We start from the raw sequence: 19,048 nt of genomic DNA, 5'->3' as shown, positions 1-19,048 counted from the left end.
AGGAGGTCCGGAAGACGGAAGCTCAGAAGCAGATTAAGGCTTTATTAAAAAAAGAAAGGGAGTGGTGTAGAAAGCCCCTAGTGGTTTGTATATCTGGAAACATTTTTGGACCAAGTTCGAACAATAAATATTGAAGTGACATTATTGGACTTTATACATCGCGGTCCTGACCGCATGGCGACTGTATTTATATTCATGATGTTTGTTTCCTCACCCTTGTCCTGAGGAGGCCAAGAAGTACATGACGGCCGAAACGCGTCCAAGTCGACATGTTTTGACAAAGAGGAGTCTGATGAGGATTGATTTATCTTTTGACTACTAAATGCACAGTTCTGCGATTAAGGTTTGAGATTAATACGAACTGAGTGTGCATATAAGATGACCTCTGAGTGTATCACCTTTATGTTATAGGCGAACACTACTTTTTTCAACAAGTGGGTAGAAGGAACCTATGAATTTTATGTGTTTAGTAGATATTGGTTTTGTATATATAGATGTGTGTTTATGAAAAGAATTATTTCAAAAATTAGTTGAATCAAAATTACGTTAATTAAAATTACGTAATTATGTGTCCTTGGTTTGTTATTTTTTGTTGATAAAAAAGAAATATGAATGAATAGCAGAACTATGTACTGTCATTAGGGTAATACACAGTAGAGAGAGATAGATATATTTGTTCCTCCTGGCCATTTTTTCTCTTTATCCTTTTTTTTCTCTTTATCCACGAAATATGGATAGCCACGAAAGATAAAAAAGCACAAACACTAAGCATTCATTTAACAATTGATGAAGAAGGACGGGCGTTGCTCCAGTGCTCAAAAACGCTCTTTACTAGTTTCCTGTTTTTCTGAACTCAAGTGCCCGTGTATCCGACACTTTATTTGCAAACTAAAGATCCCACAAATCAGTCCAGTACGATCCTTAGATAATCTGGTATCGTTGATGTCCTAAAATTTGGAATGCCATCCTCATTAAACATATATTAAAACAATTCTCACACATCATTCAGATTTTTCATCGAATTGTCCCTCTTTAATCTCACTTTTCATGAGGCAAACAGTATGGCAATATGAGAGAACAGTGTTGATAATTAAGATATAGCATGACACATAAGTGCACTGAGACACACACTGAGGGCCCGACGCACAAAAGTACTTGTCAATTGCACAGATTGGCAATGTACAGATGTGTACTGTATCTCACAATTGCCACTGCAAATTGTAATGCAACGTGCACACTCTTGTGAGGCGCAAACAACGAGGAGCTACGCCTGGATTGCAACATCTGAGGTCATGCACAAAGCTTTGTGATTGCTTCTGTGGTCAGTAAACACATGAAGGTTACACATTGCTGGTCGGAAGGTGATCACCATTTATAAAGTCTCTGCTCTCGACTTCTGATGTTTCACGCTCTGGGTGTGCAGGCTCCGGAAAGGAGCAGGCAGTGGTCCCATGAACTTCTTAGTGCTCACATCAATATTCTGTTCATATTATACCACTTTTCTGCCATTGTTACCCATCTGCTTTAAGGAACGGGGGCAGGGTCAGCAATCCTGGCATATTGCACATTCGTATGCTGAAACGGAGGTCTTCCGACCCAGGCAGCCCTCCATCTCAGCTTTCACTATCGTGCAGGCTCAGAAGCACAGCCTATTCCCAGTCCATTCATATTGATGAGGCGAGCGGGGCTGACCTCACTTTGCAAAGCTCATTCCTGCTAGGCAAAGGATTAAGGAATCATTTGCTGCTTAAAGGCTCAGCACAACGCAACGCATTATGCTGCGAGCAGCCGTATGTGAATCAGGCCTCGGTGTCTCTGAATGGAAGTGCCTGAGACTTAGTGCCGTCAGCTCAGTCATGAGGGATCTGTGCCCAGAAACGACACCATTCTAGGGCAGAAGAGGATGCAAAGGCCTTCGGACTAGTATCAAGTCTCTCAGGTCCATGAGAGCCTCTCGTAGGCGTTAAGGGGCTCCTGTTCCGAACAGTGTCTACAAAGGGACAGTAGTACATGGTCGTCTTGACGTCCCTTCTCGGCCAATGAAGGAATGGATATTTCTCACTATCTCTAGATTCCTAGTCAGTGTACCTTCACATGCTGCCTGGTCTCAGGCAATGGGGCACAGGAGAAAGGATTTCCGCCTGAGGCAGTGTTACCATAAGGATAGCAAGATGTGGAGGTTGATAACATCAGCGCATCCCTGTCTCCTGGGCTTTCCCTTACCCGTGCCACCACAACCTAAGGAAAGCTTGCAGGCAGTTTAATCCCAGGATTCATTCCTTGGCCTGAGTATGCAAGCGAGAGAAGAGGTCCCCATGCCTCACCCCAATCACAGCCTTGTAGACTAGGGGGAAAGAGAGGGGAACTTCAGAGAGTCATCGAGTTAACTCGAGGTTAGAGACATGCCCAGTTCGGAGAAATCAGTGTTAAATGCCTCGGTTTCATTTCTCGCATTTACTCGGAGTGTGAATTTCCAGGCTAATACACAGGGGAGAGTCTGGAACCAGGGTATATCAATAGAACCCTCATTAATAGCTGGCAGCAATGGAAGGCTCAGAATCAGTACCACCAAAGCTCTTTCTAGACACATCCCCCACCTTCCTCGAAGAAAGACAGCAACGGATGGAGGTAGTTTGGAGACAGAGAGCACAGTGGATGAGAGGCGACGGTATGTTTGCAAGGAGAAGAAAGGAGTTTGAAAAAGCAAAAGTGCGAGTGACACCAACTGCTTCAATGACCCATCAGTAACAGGCACCCGCCCCTCTGAAAAGAAAGAACCTTTCCCTGTCCTTTGATTCGAACAGCTCAAATCACTCCGCTCACAACTGTGACAAAAGCTGCCAGAGCCCCTTTTGGGAGCTGTATGCACATTATTATTAGAAATAGAGAAAAGACAATGTCTCAGGTAACATTGAACAATCGCCACAACCACAAGGCTATGCCTCTTGACATTGTTTCTCTTACTACGGGTCTCACTTACATCGCACACTACCGAGGCCTTGTCTGCAAGCTAACATTCCCCATGGCCACCAGCTTCTGTAACACAGCGAACGTATCCCGAGTCAGAATCCCCAACCCAACTTCTATCAGGTCAATCACTCCTTACACTCTGGCAGTTAACACACAAATTATTCCCTTTAGCCTTGAAAGCTTGTGGAATGGTCTTCGACTGAAACACACCTGTTTTTCTCTGCTCTGGGAATGGCCACCTAGACCACTAAGGCAGTAAAGATTCTCTACTCAAAGCTTAAATTGATGTCAACAAGACATAAGGCATTCTGTATAATGCGAACCAGGTGCTCAAACCCACTTAAAAGATGCAAATTACTCTTGGAAGAAATTGACACTTCTTATATTTGCCACCATATAGTATGCTTCAGCTAGACTTATCACCACAATTTCCTTCAGCATAATGGGTCATAGGGGATCATAGACCCCTTTAAGGAAACACTACTTCTGGTTTGGAACTCAACATAACAGTGTGACCTAATGCTTCCTTGACAACTCAGGGCCCCATCTATCATGCTTGAGCTTCCACACTACTCAAGAAGACCAACACAGATATCTTACATTAATACAACATATTCCACCTGAACCAAAAATAGCCACTCAATATGGCAAGAGAAAAACATATATTTACGTATCATGCTCCCCTTCAAATTTCTGTCACTACTTTTTTAGGTCGAAGCCTACCAAACAGCTCAGCTCTCTGCTTTGCTAAAGACATCTTGAGGACATTCAGAAAGCTGACCTAGGAATGCATTCAGCTCGTTGCTTACCATTGACTTTGTAACTCACATTTTCTGGCTTTCTCTTTGCTGGCTTTATTTGCTTTAGGCTGTCCAGCTTGGGGTTGTCCTTCCCGCTGCCCAAAGTTTGTTTACTGTATTCATCCGCAAACTCGCTTTCTGTAAACAGGACTTTTAAATCTTGTTCTTTCCTTGTCTCATTTGCTGTGTATTCACAGACAGAGGTCAAATGTCAGGCTCTCTCTTTTGAGGGTGTTGACTTTTCCTTCTCTGACTTCAAAGTGAGATAATTGATGTGACAATTCTGCTGAGTATCCATGTACAAGAGGAGAGTGTAATATTATTTATTTTCTAGCATACAACAAGAAGAATTGTGCTGATGCTTTAGAATGTATCTGAATTAGTACAAATCAAGCACATTTTTTTTAAATGTTGAAGAGTAGTGGAAACAAATATTTGAATATGATCAAAACACATCAATACACTCAGTGATGAGTTTTGCACACATTATTACTTGTGTACAGTAAAAACATATTTCAGTGCAAATGTAATGGTCATTTCAATTGAAAATGTGTTGTCTGTAATGGTAGTGAGCTACCACGCCATGCACACTCAACACTACACCACTCCATTCCACCTTATGCCCTTACACTCTATGCCACACCACTACATTCTACCAACTCCACTTCAACCTATGAGATGCAACTCTACGCCCCTCCACTCTACACCACTTACCCCACTGCACTTTACCCCACTCCAATCCAATCTACCCCACACCATTATATCCAAAACCACTACAACCTACTGCACTCCAATCTACCCCTCTCCTCTCCAATCTACTCCACTTCAAACTACCCCACTCCTATCTATCTCACTCCAGTCTACCCCACTCCACTCCAATCTACTTCAATCTACCCCCTCCAAACTACCCCACTCCTATTTGTCACACACCAGTCTACCCCACTCAACTCCTATCTACTTGTCGCCACTTCAATCTACCCCACTTCACTCCAATCTACCCCATTCCATTCTATCTCAATACACTGCACTCCAATCTTCCCCAATTTACTCCACTCCAATCTACCCCAATACATCCCACTCCACTCTACCCCGATCTACCACACTCCAATGTACCCCCCTCCTTTCTAACCCACTCCACTCCAATCTACTCCACTTCATCCTAATTTACCCAAATTAAATCTACCACACTCCCCACTCCAAAATACCCCAATCTACCTGATTCCACCCCAATCTACCCCACTCCACCCCAATCTACCCAATTCAATCTATCCCACTCCAATGTACCACGCTAATCTAACCAACGCTCCCACTCCAAAGTACCCCAATCCACACCACTCCAATCTACCCCAATTTACTCCAGTCTTCACCATTCCACCCCAATTTACCCCACTCCACCCCAATCAACCTCACTCCATTATACTCCACTCTACCCCACTCCACTCTACGCCAATCTACCCCACTCCACTCTACGCCAATCTACCTCACTCCACTCTACCCCAATGTACTTCACTCCAATATACCCGACCCCACCTCACTCCACACCACTAACTTTTAGCCATGCTGAACAGCAGCCACACAGGTGTATAACATGGCTTAAACACATTGCTAAAGCCAGTAGCTCTCGCATAGGCAAGACCTATTGGCTTTGCCAATGCTTGTTACTACAATATTCCTCCATAAAATCTCCTCAGAACTATCAGCACAACTAAATGTAGCTGTGTCCTCTACAAGCTCCTCTTGGCTGGGAGTATCACATACAACTTGCCAACTCTGTCAATAACACTAATTTGTAGTCTTAATTCATCTAGAAACATTTTTCAAAACACAGTTTTATCAACCACGGATTACGTAGTGCATGGTTACTATAACATAATTCACCTGAACAAAGAATAGAGAAAAATGGGTATGTTATGCCACACCATTATTCGCTGCCTTGTAAACAAATTCAAACTCACCTATTCCCCCCTTTCAAAAATTGGTGGTATAAAAATATCCTCCATTAAGATTCCTTAGAATAGACATAATAACCTATCTTTTGTGAGCCCACATACTCTTGTTGAGCAGTGTAACAAAGGCATTGGTTGAATCAGTTGACCACATGTTCCTGGCAGACCTTAAACTCCACTGTGATGCTATCACATACTAATGTCATCATACTATTGTGTTATTCAATCAAATTAATGATCTAAGGCAACACTGTACTAAACCAGTACATAGGTTCTACCAAAGATCTAATGTTGTGTTATGTTAAAATTATTTATACATTGCTCGTACACCAATCGGTTTCTTGGACCGTAGTATAGGATCAGGACTGTAGCCTAAAATGTTATTCGTATGCTTGTATAAAAAACATGTATTCAAAAGTTGTCTTAATCTGAGGTAATCAACAATCACTCTGATGTTAGATGGGAAAGAATTCCAGATTCCAGAACAGAGGGGCCAATACAGAGAATCTTTTCTAGTACCTCCCTGTCTCTTCTTCTTAAAAGGGGATGATCAGAAGATTCTGATGAGATGGCCTCAACTTACAAGAGGGAGTATACTTTTGAATTTGGGAAGAAATAAACTTAGGGCAGTTTCCGTAGAGAGAATTAAAAGTGAAACATCTTGTCTTAAAAGCCAGACGCTGTTTCACCGGCGGCAACCAATGCAATTTCCTTATCAACGGGGTGGTTAGTAGATCAGCTCGGCTGCCTAGTTTTGTACCAGTTGCAATCTCTTAGTCAGATTGTCTGGAAGACCAGGTTTCAATGAGTTAGCATAGTCTGTGCATGAGGTATCTAAATCAAGGATAACCTGGATGAGGGTGTCAAAGGTTAGAAATCTTCTAATCTTCCTAACCATCCTGAGCTGAAGAAAGCAGGATGACACTATTGCCGCAACTTGAGTTTTCTAGCCAGTGTTTTTAATGATAAGAGGTTCAAATTGCAATGTTGAGCAACATAAGTCAGAAGAAGCCACACAGCAGAGCAGATGTGAAGAGAATAATCATGTTTTTTACCTCAGCACCATCATATAGAAACCCTAGCACCACTGAAGGAAAATAGAACTAAAATTACTAACCAGGTCTCTTACAGCTTAATCTCCATAAGGAGCTCTTGTTTTGTTGAACATTTATCCAAGTACATTCTGGTACCTGTAGTCCTGCAAAATGCACTTGGTTCACTTAACTCCAAATCTGGCCCCCAACTTTTTCGAGAAAAGAAGTGCTGTTATTTATACATCCTCCTGAACAATGCTCAAATTAAAGAAAGTGGCACCTTCCCATGTACCCCGCATTGTGACCTCATAATCAAAGAGGGTGAAAACTGGCAATATAAGGAACATTCAATGTGGCTTTCTGGACTACGGCCTTTTGATGCACTGCTTTTCCTGGATCCACCTGGAAGGTCTGCGGCATGCTAAACTGCGTCTCGGTTCGATTGACTTCAGAGAAGCTACAGTTGTGGGTGGTGGCTGTACTGGTGGCTGTACTGATGACAATCTTGACTCCCCCCATCGGCAATGAATGGGACGTCAACCTTAAAAGAGACTTCGGCCTCCGCGTCCAGAGTGAATCCATGCTCATGGGTGAACGAACTCTCCACCACGTACGCTTTACTAAACGTGAATACGGCGCAGTGGAGAGGATTTTCCAACGTCTGTCTGGAAATCTAAAGCCACAATGCGCTTAACAGTTTTATCACGTATGAAGGCCATGAATCTATATGACTATCCAGTTACAAGATTTTGGGCTCTAGAAATCCAGTTATCTTGGGCATGGGTGGGAGGAGGTGCAGAGTAGATTTTCCAATCATCTTTAGAGACTCACCAAAGTTTGCCATCAGGACTAAAAGACATAAATTGGCATAAATTGCTCCACGTATTCCCACGGCTGATAGTCTGGCTCAAACCAAACCAGTCTTCATCCATGCTGGCTGGAGGCCTTTTCTTTACAAAGTTAGATTCGGTTACTGCATGCAGGATACCTTGAGGATCAAAGAAGAGGGCAGAAAATTATTCCCATCCGCAAAGACCAATTTTGGCAGATTGGCTGTATAACCAGGGCACATTCTCGTTGTTTGGAGGAGGACCTGCATAGAGCCCACCTTTATGTGTTGCTCCATAAAGCGTACCATTGGGGTGAAAGAACAGGAACTTGAATTTATCCCAGTCTGCTTTTCCTACACACTTTGCGATATCTTGTATCCAGTTCTTGGATGGATTTAAAGGCATATGTCCTATATATAGCAATTACCTTGAACCACATAAAGGCACCCATCAGGGGAGAAGACAATATGTGTCTAGTTATCCGGTATGCCCAAATTAAGAGCTCTTTCATTGTAATTATCGAGATAAGCTGCTGGAGGCAAGCCCCCTTTACAGATATGTCCATTCACAGCAAACAATATTATATACATTGCTCCCTAGTCAACACCGACAACATCATTCTGGGTGACTTCAACCTCCCCTGGGCAGGACATGGCGAGGCTGCGGAATGCGCGGGACGATACGCCTCGCTCCACCTGGGCTCACCTGCACTTGAGTTTTCATAAAGAGTTTGTTGTCAACAAGGACTTCACAACTTTTTTTACTGAGTTCTTTGGGTGAAGTGGTGTACCCATTTCAGTTGGCTACAAACTGAAATTTCAAAGGTTTTGTGTGCCTACAGTCAGGACGATCTCCATCGTATCAGAGTTAAATTTGAGTTTATTGCCATTCATCCAATCACGGAAGAATAGCGTTGTATTTTGAAAAACATTTTGGAGTCACCAGAACTATTGATAGCAAATATAATTTACATATCATCTGCGTAATTAAAAACTCTCCCCTTCATTTTCCTTACAGTAGACACTAAAGGATGCATATATAGATTGAACAGGTGGTAGGGACAAAGAGGACCCTTGAGGTCCCCACAGGTGATCTCAACCTTAGGGGAGCCGAAAGGAGACAAACGGACTGATTGGGAGCATATTTTTAACATGCATTGGCATAGCCAATAGGTCTCGCCTTTGGGACCTTGTAAGTTAAAAAAAAAAACTGAAGTGTAAGACTTCACGTTTACATTTACTGCATCCTAAATACAAAGTAAATGTAAACGTGAAGTCTTATACTTAATTTTTTTTTTTTTTACTTACAAGGTCCCAAAGGCAAGACCTATTGGCTATGCCAATGCTTGTTTAAATACGAAACACAACAAATATAATGCCCACAGACCATTGTCAAAGAGTACCCCTGAAGCACGTGGGCACCTAGATTTTGAAAGCGCTCAGAGACCGTACAAGTGGCAGGAAAGCTCTGTTGATGTGAATGTAAAATACAATAAAAGAACGAAACAAACGTGTCTTGGATGTAAGCCAAGACTATTACAAGTTGAGCAACCTGTTAGTGCCGTGCACTGTTCACTAGGTACAAATACCCAAGTCTCATGAGAGACAAACTTTCAAAACATTTAACACATTAAACCATTATTTTGACAATGCTTCTTATTTATATGTCCATCATTATTTCATGATAAAACATCATAATTCAACAATGTGTTGTGTAAATTTTGCAATTGATACATGTGAATATTTACACGTTTACAATCTCAATGTTATGACTGTACATGTTTAAGTACATAAACACAAAATAAACACTTGTTCATATGAGACCGATGCATTTCGGGAAGAGGAAGTCCCTTCGTCAGGGGCCAATCTGAAAAAAGTCTGTATAAACAAACTCGGTGTGAACTGCCCGGTCGTTTCAAGAGGTGATGAATAACGGTGCACAGCCGGACACTGCCGGTCTGTTAGGAGACTCCACTAGTAGCTCGTCTCAACTCCGCGAAGTGGTTCAATCGTCAAGATTTCTCTATTCTGTTCGAGGTGGGTTCAGAAACGTTTCTGCGCCGAAAGCGACAGACCCATTAGGGCTGTTCTAGGTCGAAACATGTTGACCCGATCACCGAGTGTTGTGGATCAAACCAGCCTTGGTTTTTGACTTATCTCTATCTTTTCTTTTTCCCCCCAAATAAAGATTTACCTACAAGGTAGGAGATCATTTTGACTCACTTACCACTGTTGATATCCAGTCTCCCTCCTGGTGGAGGTTACACAGTCACATAGAGAATGGGACACTGGAGTGACAGACCCAATGATGATGCTATCTACCAAACCACACTAAGGAGTGATCACATACACCGCAGATTGTGATCGATTATTGATTGATAGCTACTATTGTTTGGACGCTGAATGAACCTCTGCTGCTTCCTCCTCCCTATTGATTAGTACAATAACATTTAGAAAACTCACCAAAAATGTATTTCAGTTCCCTTTGTGTACCATGGTGAAACTATCTGAGCGTTTATTGAATTATCCTGAGTTTTCAGTGATTAAGGTGGAATGGGGAAAAAAAAACTTATATAAACAGCTAGTCCACCCTGTGCCAATGGCGAAACAGACAAGCAAACAGAGCAGTGTTGTAAACCGCGTAAAAGGAGCAAGTGATCAAAAACAGTAACATTTTCTTCCCTTATGCTTACTGATCCAAGTTATTACAGCAGATATTAGTACCAATATCAACATAATTAATGGATTTGATGATTCCCCCTCTAAAAAGATTTATAGAAAATAGTACATGCATGTATTAGAAAACAAACCATCAAAACAACAACAAAAAAACACCAAACCAAATGTAGCTATGTTAGTACTTGTTAACAAAAAGACATAGTATTTGGCTGAGCATAGAGGTACTAAATTGTGGGTTGCAGACTTTTGATGTCCAGCTAGCAGGTAGGAAGCAGGAGAGGTAGTAGGAGAGTGCGCAGCAGAGGGCTGGAGAGACCAAGTGGTAGAAGGAGAGGGGAGGACCATGAGAGGAATCCAGGTCAAGCACACTTACAAAGATTGTTATGCAGCTTCCGCAATACAAGAGCAGCCCAGATGGATTTCCTGGAAAGGAAACAGATTGCCTCCCCTCTCTGCACTATCCACAGACCAATTTGGCATGTGTTCCCTCCCCAATAGCTAAATTTACCTTTGAGCAATGCTTTAAATGGGATGAAAAATGTGGGAGTGTCTTTGAAAGGGGCGTGGCCAAAGAGTAACTATGAATCATTTCCAAGAGGCTTGGCCTCTGCAATTAAGGGAGCGGCTTGAAACATGCAATCTGTGGTCATCAAATAGTATATGGAAACACTTCCCAAACAGGATCAAAAGACAAACAGAACCCTTTCAACCACCCACCCTATGTGGGGTAGCATGGAGCTCATGTAGGCATACGATCAGTGCCCACATAAAAGAAGTAAGAACTATACAAATGTTGCAATACAATAAACTAAAATCCTGTGCTTTACATATTCTGCCACCTAAACAGTAGGTGGGTACCTCTGTGAGTTTTCTGTTATTGCATCTAGACCTGTCACACAACAAATGCATATCTGCAACACAAGCCAGACCTATGTGCTTTGTCAGTTCTTGTTAGCTGTACCAGATAAATGAATAACAATGAGCTTGTTGTGAATAATTATTAGTCTGTAATGTTTAATTCACAATGCCCTATTTTTCAAATTGAAGCCTTTCCCACAGATCTGTGAAAGCGTCAGAGACCTTCAGTGTGTCGTAGGTACTATCATACTCCTTTTCGCACCCTTTCTGCATTCTCTCATGCCACGCGGGCGTCTGGACGAATCCCCTGAAATGGGATGCTTAAGGCTTGGCTAAACTACATGGTAACCTCAGCGTGGACAGGAATTGTAATTTAGTACTGACTACCTTACCCTGGCTTGCCTTTAAGCCAGGATCATGCAGGGTTTAGGATCCAGCATGTTGCATCCGAATTTCAAGAAAACAGATTGGCGGGGGCGGCCCTGGGTCTAATAAGGCAACTCATTGTGCTGTCTCTGCAGCAAAACGTACCTTAAACGTATGTGACCTATTGTGTTGAGCACCTGTACTCACTGAACTCTTGTACACCATTGAGCACTTGTACTGACTGCATAGTGTACTGGCACCACTATGCAACCACACTGGTTGTAGAGAAGTGTCCACAATCCTAGAGCGACGTGCATCTGTACTCTCTGTGTAGTATTGTGCACCTGTGCAGGTTGTTGGTGACATGCGTGTCTTAAAGTATACGGCAGAAGCCTTGCCTGTTCTGTGGTGTGGCTGCCGAGTTCCTTTCAGAGCGTAGAGTATGTTATGACGTACCCCTAATACATCTAAGCTTTAGCTCAGTCTTACATTGCTTCTCCTCTGTGATGGTCTTGCACTGCTTCTCCTCTGTGATGTGGCACATTACCGGAGAAGCTATCTGCTGTAACGCAGCGCGCCACCAGAGCCATGTATAAAACACGAGGTTTGTTTGTACTGCGCGCACTATTCATAGAGCTCTGTTGAACGTGCAGGCGCTTCTCCGCCAATCTCAGGACTTCTGCGTTATACAACCGGCGAGTAACAAGCGCGTGCCCTTTTCCATGTAGACTGCGTATAAATCGGAAATGGTGGCGGCTACGCGTCTTCCAGCAGAAGAAAGCTTAGGAGAGAATGCTCTAGAGAAGAACCTGCCAAGCACTTAGCAGCAGCGCGCTTGGCTCATTGATTCTTTGTACTAAGCACAACACAGAGTACACACAAAAGTGTCCAATGCTTCGCCTTAAAAAGGAACAGTGCAGCACCCTGTCATCTTTAGTTGGTAGCAAGCACTGTTTATATATGGAACGAGTGTCTATTCTTACAACTGTGTCCTACCTACCCTATGATGTAAAGCGCTCTGATAATCACTCTACAAACTTTATAAATAAATTGTGTATGAAAAATAGATAACCATATCGCTACATTTTAAGAATTCCTTGGAATGAAACCCCATGCATACGTTATAGTATTTATCAGCGTCTGTAAAGCTGTAACCATAACTTTAGGGTACGGGACGTTCACCGTGGCGGCTCTGTACAGAGGTAGGTTCTGTTCGCAGTACGCGCCTTCCGAAGACCGGGCTCTGTGGCTTGTTGCACTCAGATGGTGCAGCGCTGCAATGCCACTAGCCGGATATAGCGCCATATTTGGATTTCATAAATAGAGTGCACGAGGGAGAGTTCGGATTGAGGTTTCTCTGTGAGGACGGCAGCTGAGAGACAGTCATTCCCCGGGAGAGTAGGGTACTGACGTGTGCCCCAAACACAAAGGCACTCACGCCGCTACCTATAACTCGCTTCCCGGAAACCCAGTGCAAGAATGAGAGCCTAAAAGGAACGCTCACAACACAGGGTCGATTAACCATAGCCAGGGGCCAAATGTTACCCATGACTTGCAGCTCCTGGCTTTCCCCTTTGGTACCTCTTGCATCTTAAGCTGAAGAAGGAAGCAGCAGACTCTCTTAACGTAAACAGGTCTATTGGCGACCCCTTTAGTTTCAGTGGTTTCCACATTTAACTACCCTCCCTTCCCCTGACCCCTCAGCAGCAAACAGCATGCGGCTGACGGGCTAAGAACGGGACAAGCCGCCCGGCCTTAAATGTAGCGCTCGCCATGACATATACTTTTCTCTTTTTCTGCCATCCCACTTGGACGGCCTCGCCTGCTAAAAGGTTTCTTATCTTTATGGGGCCATGTTTTTGGCCCCATAAAGATAATAAACCATATGCGACGCAAGGAAGGCAGACGAGCCCGTCCAAATGGGACGGCTCAAAAGCTGAACAAAAACGTCACAGGGAGCTCTTTTCCAATGGCTGTCCACTGTTTAGCATAAACGGTGACGCCGGCCAATGGAAAAGAGGGGCGGGGCTTAACGTCCTTTACAGAAAATACCCCAAATCATTAAATCTCGCCAGCGAGACTGCGCATGTGCTCAGCCCACGCCAGGCGAGACCTAAAAATGAGACAAACCAGTCCTGCGCCATATCCTGTAGTCCCACAGCTCCAACACTGTCCACCAGACGTTCATGGTCAACCTTATCGAAAGCTGTGGATAGGTCGTGGAGCATCAGTTCCTGCATGGCATCTCTATCAATCTCTTCCCTCAATTCATCCAACACAGTCTGATCGTCTCTAATATTGCTCATCTGAATATCAACTGATCATTTCCTAATTAGATTTTATAGGTTTACACAAAGTCCATAAAAACAGGTTCATAAATATTTAAAGTTTGACAATCTTGTGTCTAATTGCCTACCCCATGGACATGGAAGGTCAGCGATGTAACTAAGTTCCCCATCTCCTATCACAATACTATCTTTGACATCATTGATAAACAGGTTTCATTCACTCAAAAGAAAATATAAATCTAAACCCTCTTCTCCATGCTTCTCAGTGGAACAGAAAGAAGAAAGAAACCACTCCAGGCCTTTGAAAGTAGACGACTCCAGCCACCATTCACGGCACCTACCCCAAAATTCTGTTATCTATGAACTACATGGAACAAGAAGAAGGGCAAATAGCTCTTTGACATAGTCTGATAATGTAGGCATTACAAGGCCCAACCCTGGGGTTGAGGCCTTTTGATCCTGATGTCTCGGGCACGACCTACTATAGATCCTGAGCATCTAGGCCAAGTACCTCTTCAGCACTTGGCTTTCAGTAGGAGCATGGGTCAAGCAGTCCAAGGCTTCCTCTGGGCCAGGGCAGGGAGATGGAGAAGGATACAGGGTGTGAACCAAGGCTCACAACTCAAAATATGCTCAGCAGCAGCAATAAATGTTGGTGCAGTAAAATATTTGCTTTTATGAAAAATTAAGTTTGTATTTAAACTCTACCAACCCTAATTAAAATATGACATTCACAAACAACTTCCAAAATTCCCTTAAGTCAGAGCTCTAGTGTTTCTTAGGTGGTTCCCTGAGTCCCAATCTCTCTTGCGTCTAGCAATAGTGGTTATTCCCCATTCACTATAGGCAAAATTCAGGTGAAGCTCCACTAGCAGTCCAAGTCTCAGGAGTCCCACTTCGACTCTGTATTAAAGTAAAAAATGTTGGAGCACCGAAGCACTATCTGGCAAGCAAGTACCACTGGGCCGACTGACTAGAAATCAGTCGTGCCCGCACCTGCAGGATCGGAGCAACCAGACTCCCTGAGAAAATTCTCTCCGCAGGCGCTGGAGCTGCAGTTGCAGCTTCTGTCTCCGTTAAGCTCTTTGCACGTAGCCAACGTGGGCTGCGCTCAGTTGTCCTCAAGTTCCTCACAGGCAGTTGTTCAGCCGTAGCGACTGGAGGCTGTCTGTGGCTCCTCCAAGCTAGGTAAGTTCTTTAGTCTTTCCCATGGTGAGTGGGGGAGGGGTGGTGCAAAGGTCCTGACGTTGAATCTCTGTCTGTATAGGTCCCCACGGTGGTCTCTGGCCTCCGGTGACGTTCGGGTCCAGGTATCACTTCATGCTTGGTCAGGGTGGCCCCCTCTGGCCTACAGGGTCACCATCTCTCCACTGCACACTGGCTCCAACCCAATTAGCACAGCAGATTTTACTCAAAGCAGCCACTCCTTGCATGGGTCGTCAGCTCACCACTGCACACTGCTACAGCTCACTCAACACAGCATTCTTTTCACGGAGGCCCCTCCTGGCATATGGGATAACTGGTATGGGTGTAGGGTGGCATGTTTTATTTAATTATTATGGGGTGGATAAAGGTACTGGGTGGTAAAAATGTTAGGGGTGGGTAAGTGTATTGGGTGGTAAGGGTCTTTTTAGGGTTTTGAGTTGAGTATGGTTATGCAGTGGTAACAGTGTTTTTAGGGTTTATGGGTGGGTAGGGCTATAGACTGGTATGGGTGTTTGTAGGGTTTAGGTGTGGTAGGGGTATTGGGTGGTAAGGATGTCTTTAGGGTTTAAGAGTAGGTAGAGGCATAGGGTGGTAAGGGAGTTTTTTAGTGTTCAGGGGTGTGTGAGGATATTGGGTGGTAAGGGTATTTTTTAGGGTTGATGGGTGGGTATGGGTATTGGGTGGTAAGGGTGTTTTTAGGGTTTAGGACTGGGTAAGAGTATTGAGTGGTTTGGGTTTTTTTTGGGCTGGGTAAGGGTACTGAGTTGTAAGGGTATCTTTAGAGTTTAGGGGTGGTAAGGGTATGGGGTGTGGGTGTTTTTAGGGCTTAGCTGTGAGTAAGAATATCGGGTGGTAAGCGAGTTTTTAGGGTTTGGAGGTGCGTAAGAGTATACGGTGGTAAGTAGGGGTGGGTTCAACTTTGACTCTGTGGAAAGACATAAAAACTCCACAACACTCTGCGGAGTTCCTCCAATGGCTGGAAGTAGGCATGTTGCGCTACTCATGCTGCAATTTAAGGGCACCACGCCGTGCACTGGAGGGTGCAGCTACTCAAGTTAATTTTGCTGCCATTCAAGTAGATTTTCTAAAAGAAATTAATACAATTATTTTAAGTACTATGTGTGTATGTATATATGTATATATATATGTAGGGGTTTCACTTACCTTGTATATACTTATTTACATTGTAAATATATGAGTGGTAATGGTATAGGTGTAGGAAAGACATGAGACATAAGAAGTGCTAGCTTTGGATTGGGAGGAGGTGGAGATGTTATGTTTAGACTCAAATTAATTGTAATATAAACTCCTCTTCAATGGTAAAGTCAGATTTTAAGTCAGAATTATGAAAATGCTACTTTTACAAAGCTGACATTTTGCTATCCTGGCCATTTGTGCCTTCTGCCAGTGCCCTGGGTCACTTGATTGTGAATGGCTCTGCTGTTGGGGTTTGATTATTCCTGCCAGACAGTGACACAAAATGGGATTAGGTGTTGACAGGATGGACCATCCTGCCAGGATTGCTGGGGGTGGAGCTATCCTCTGCCCTATTGATATTTAAAACGGCTTTGCTTCTGCACCCACAAAGGAATCTGACACCAGACCTACCCTGTCTTTTTTCATCCTAGACTTCTTAGAGCCATGACAGGGGAAAAGGAGAACTTTCCAGAATCAGAGGTAGGGGTCGAATAGGGAAACCCCCCACTTCAAATATTGCCACCAGGTACAAATATTGGACCGTCTGAGCCACTCTTCTGTACACTCTTTGACCTGTCTGAGCTACAGGGACACAACAAGCTCAAGATGCTACCCTGCAACTGCCCAACTAACCTGCCGCACTGGACTTGCCTCGGCCTTCAATTAGACCTGACTGAGTCCTGCTGGCCTCTGCCAGAGTGAGTTCCGGATCAAGAGGTGCCTCCTCAGGACCTGGACCCTTAGCTCGCAACAGTCGAGCTCCTGAGAAGAAAAGAGAAAATACTGAAGTTTTGGGCTTTTAGTGATTGCAAATGGGTCCAATTTGGGCTGATACTCTGATGCCTGTGACTACATCCAACATAAGTTCCAGTGAGCCTGACTCTTCGTGATACAGCAACCGTCAGTGACAACAGGTAACACGAGATCTGCACTTCGATCTACAGCAACAACAGTTTGTGGTGACTACCAACACGAACCTTCAGCAACAAACATCTGTCACGCCTGACCAGAACTTTACACTATAGCGATGACCGTCCACACTAGCCTGCTCTCCCCACTCCTCGTGGCCTCCTCCACCACAAACGGAGCGCTTTAAGACAAATTTTGAGAAGGTAACTGTTTCAGCTAGACTAAACTTGTTCCTGTATCCAGTCCACACTCCATCATGATCAGCCTGAACTTATGAATTTACCCCATCTAACACGATCGAATGATCACGAATGGTGTTTTGTGCTTTTAGATGCTATATCTATCTAAAATTTGAAATTTTGTATCTCTAGTTCTACTGACTGTATTTTTGTCATTCTGGAATCAGTCAGTCAGAAAAACTTTATTTCGGCTACAAGCCATAAAAGTCGTAAAATATCATGGTATAATATTTACAAATTTAAAACATGATTCTTGGGAACAATACAATTCAACGATTCACAAATTAAAACAGATTAATAGCAAAAATTGGTGCCAATGTAATTGACTTAGTGAGGTAGTAGTTGTCTTCTGGTTAGCCACATAGAAAAGAGAAATTTAGCTATCACAGTAACGTATAGGGGGGAAGGATCATATTTCAACAACCTGAAGAGATCTCTATGGTTCGTAACCCCTATATTCTTAGCAAGTTGAATTATCCATTTCCTACGGGATATTTTATATGCCGAACAGAAGATTACAACATGAACCTCAGTTTCATCAGTAGCACCACACCCAGGACAAAATTGCCTGGGTGAGCCAGCCCATTTATTTGTTCTCGAAAAAAGGGGGAGAGACCCATGCCTGAATTGTAGGTATAATTTTTTAGCCAGTACCGGTTGGATCAAGTCGATTGCAGACTCGAAGCTATAGCTAATTTTGGCCTCGAGAAAAGCCGAGGTCAGATTTGGAGTATTGACTGATCGGATGATCTGGGTTAGCTTAAATTCCTGCAGTGTTTTTGCCAATGATCTTTTTGGCAAAGAGGGACAAGTGTCCTCAGGTGAAAGCCAAAGGTCTTCTCTCCCTATATCTCTGAGTGATTTCCTAACATGGGCTAACCAAGGGATAGCACCTACCCTTGGTAGCAGTAGGATGGATTTCAATTCTTCCTGAAAGATGGCGAGTTCAGGAGTGCTCCATAGTCGTTGCCAGTACATTACTGGTCTGGAGGCGACCATGTCCGCAATTGGTTGTATACCCAGGTCCATCCTAAGCGGCTGTATAGGGGTACTCACCGGGAGTGCAAATAGCTGTCTAAAAAATTTGTTTTCTGACTTAGTTAAAATCAAGGATGGGTTGTGGCCCCCTAGTTCCGCACCATAAGCTGCCATCCCCCTTGCCTGACTTTTGTAAATCTCTACCAATGGACTGATTAGTTTTAGGTGGCTATTTTTGAGCATCTTTAGGATCCCCCCTGATATCTGGACGAGTTTTAAATTTACTTTTGAGATCTGGTCGACCCAGGTCATTTTATTATTGAGGGTCAGGCCAAGATAATCAAAAGTGTTCACCCGTTCTAAGGGCAGTCCATCCAGTTTCGGTATAGGACGGTTGATGGTATCTGCGTGAAACACCATGTATTTAGTCTTGTTCACGTTAATAATTAAGTTCCTTTTCCTACAAAAGGTGGCAAAGCCATCCAGAACTCTAACCATACCCATAGGTGATCTTGACAGGAGCAGAGTATCATCCGCAAACATAAGTACGGGAATTTTCCTGCCTGCCAACTTAGGGGAATCTATGTCACTCAAGGCCAAGATATCTTCAACCAGTCCATTCAGGAAGAGGGCAAAAAGTGTTGGAGCTAGAACGCAGCCCTGTCTAACTCCCTTTTCGACCCGGAAAGGATCTGTAAGATCTCCATGGAGTCCAAACCTGACTCTAGCAAAGGTATCCTTGTGGAGGC

The 19,048-nt window shown here is 43.6% G+C and overlaps 1 protein-coding gene and 1 pseudogene across 5 annotated transcripts in view; both read right to left on the bottom strand.

The window, feature by feature from the left end:
- The window catches only part of CAMK2A (calcium/calmodulin dependent protein kinase II alpha), a 614,478-nt gene that overhangs the window by 368,388 nt on the left and 227,042 nt on the right, over positions 1-19,048 (bottom strand). The gene's annotated exons all lie outside the window — the stretch shown is intronic.
- LOC146810654 (uncharacterized) lies at positions 6,987-8,170 on the bottom strand (annotated as a pseudogene).

The sequence above is a fragment of the Triturus cristatus genome, chromosome 7 (genome assembly GCF_964204655.1).
Source record: "Triturus cristatus chromosome 7, aTriCri1.1, whole genome shotgun sequence".
Taxonomy (NCBI): Eukaryota; Metazoa; Chordata; class Amphibia; order Caudata; family Salamandridae; genus Triturus; species Triturus cristatus.
Note: the sequence above shows the minus strand (reverse complement) of the source record. Positions and strands in the feature narration are given on the sequence as shown.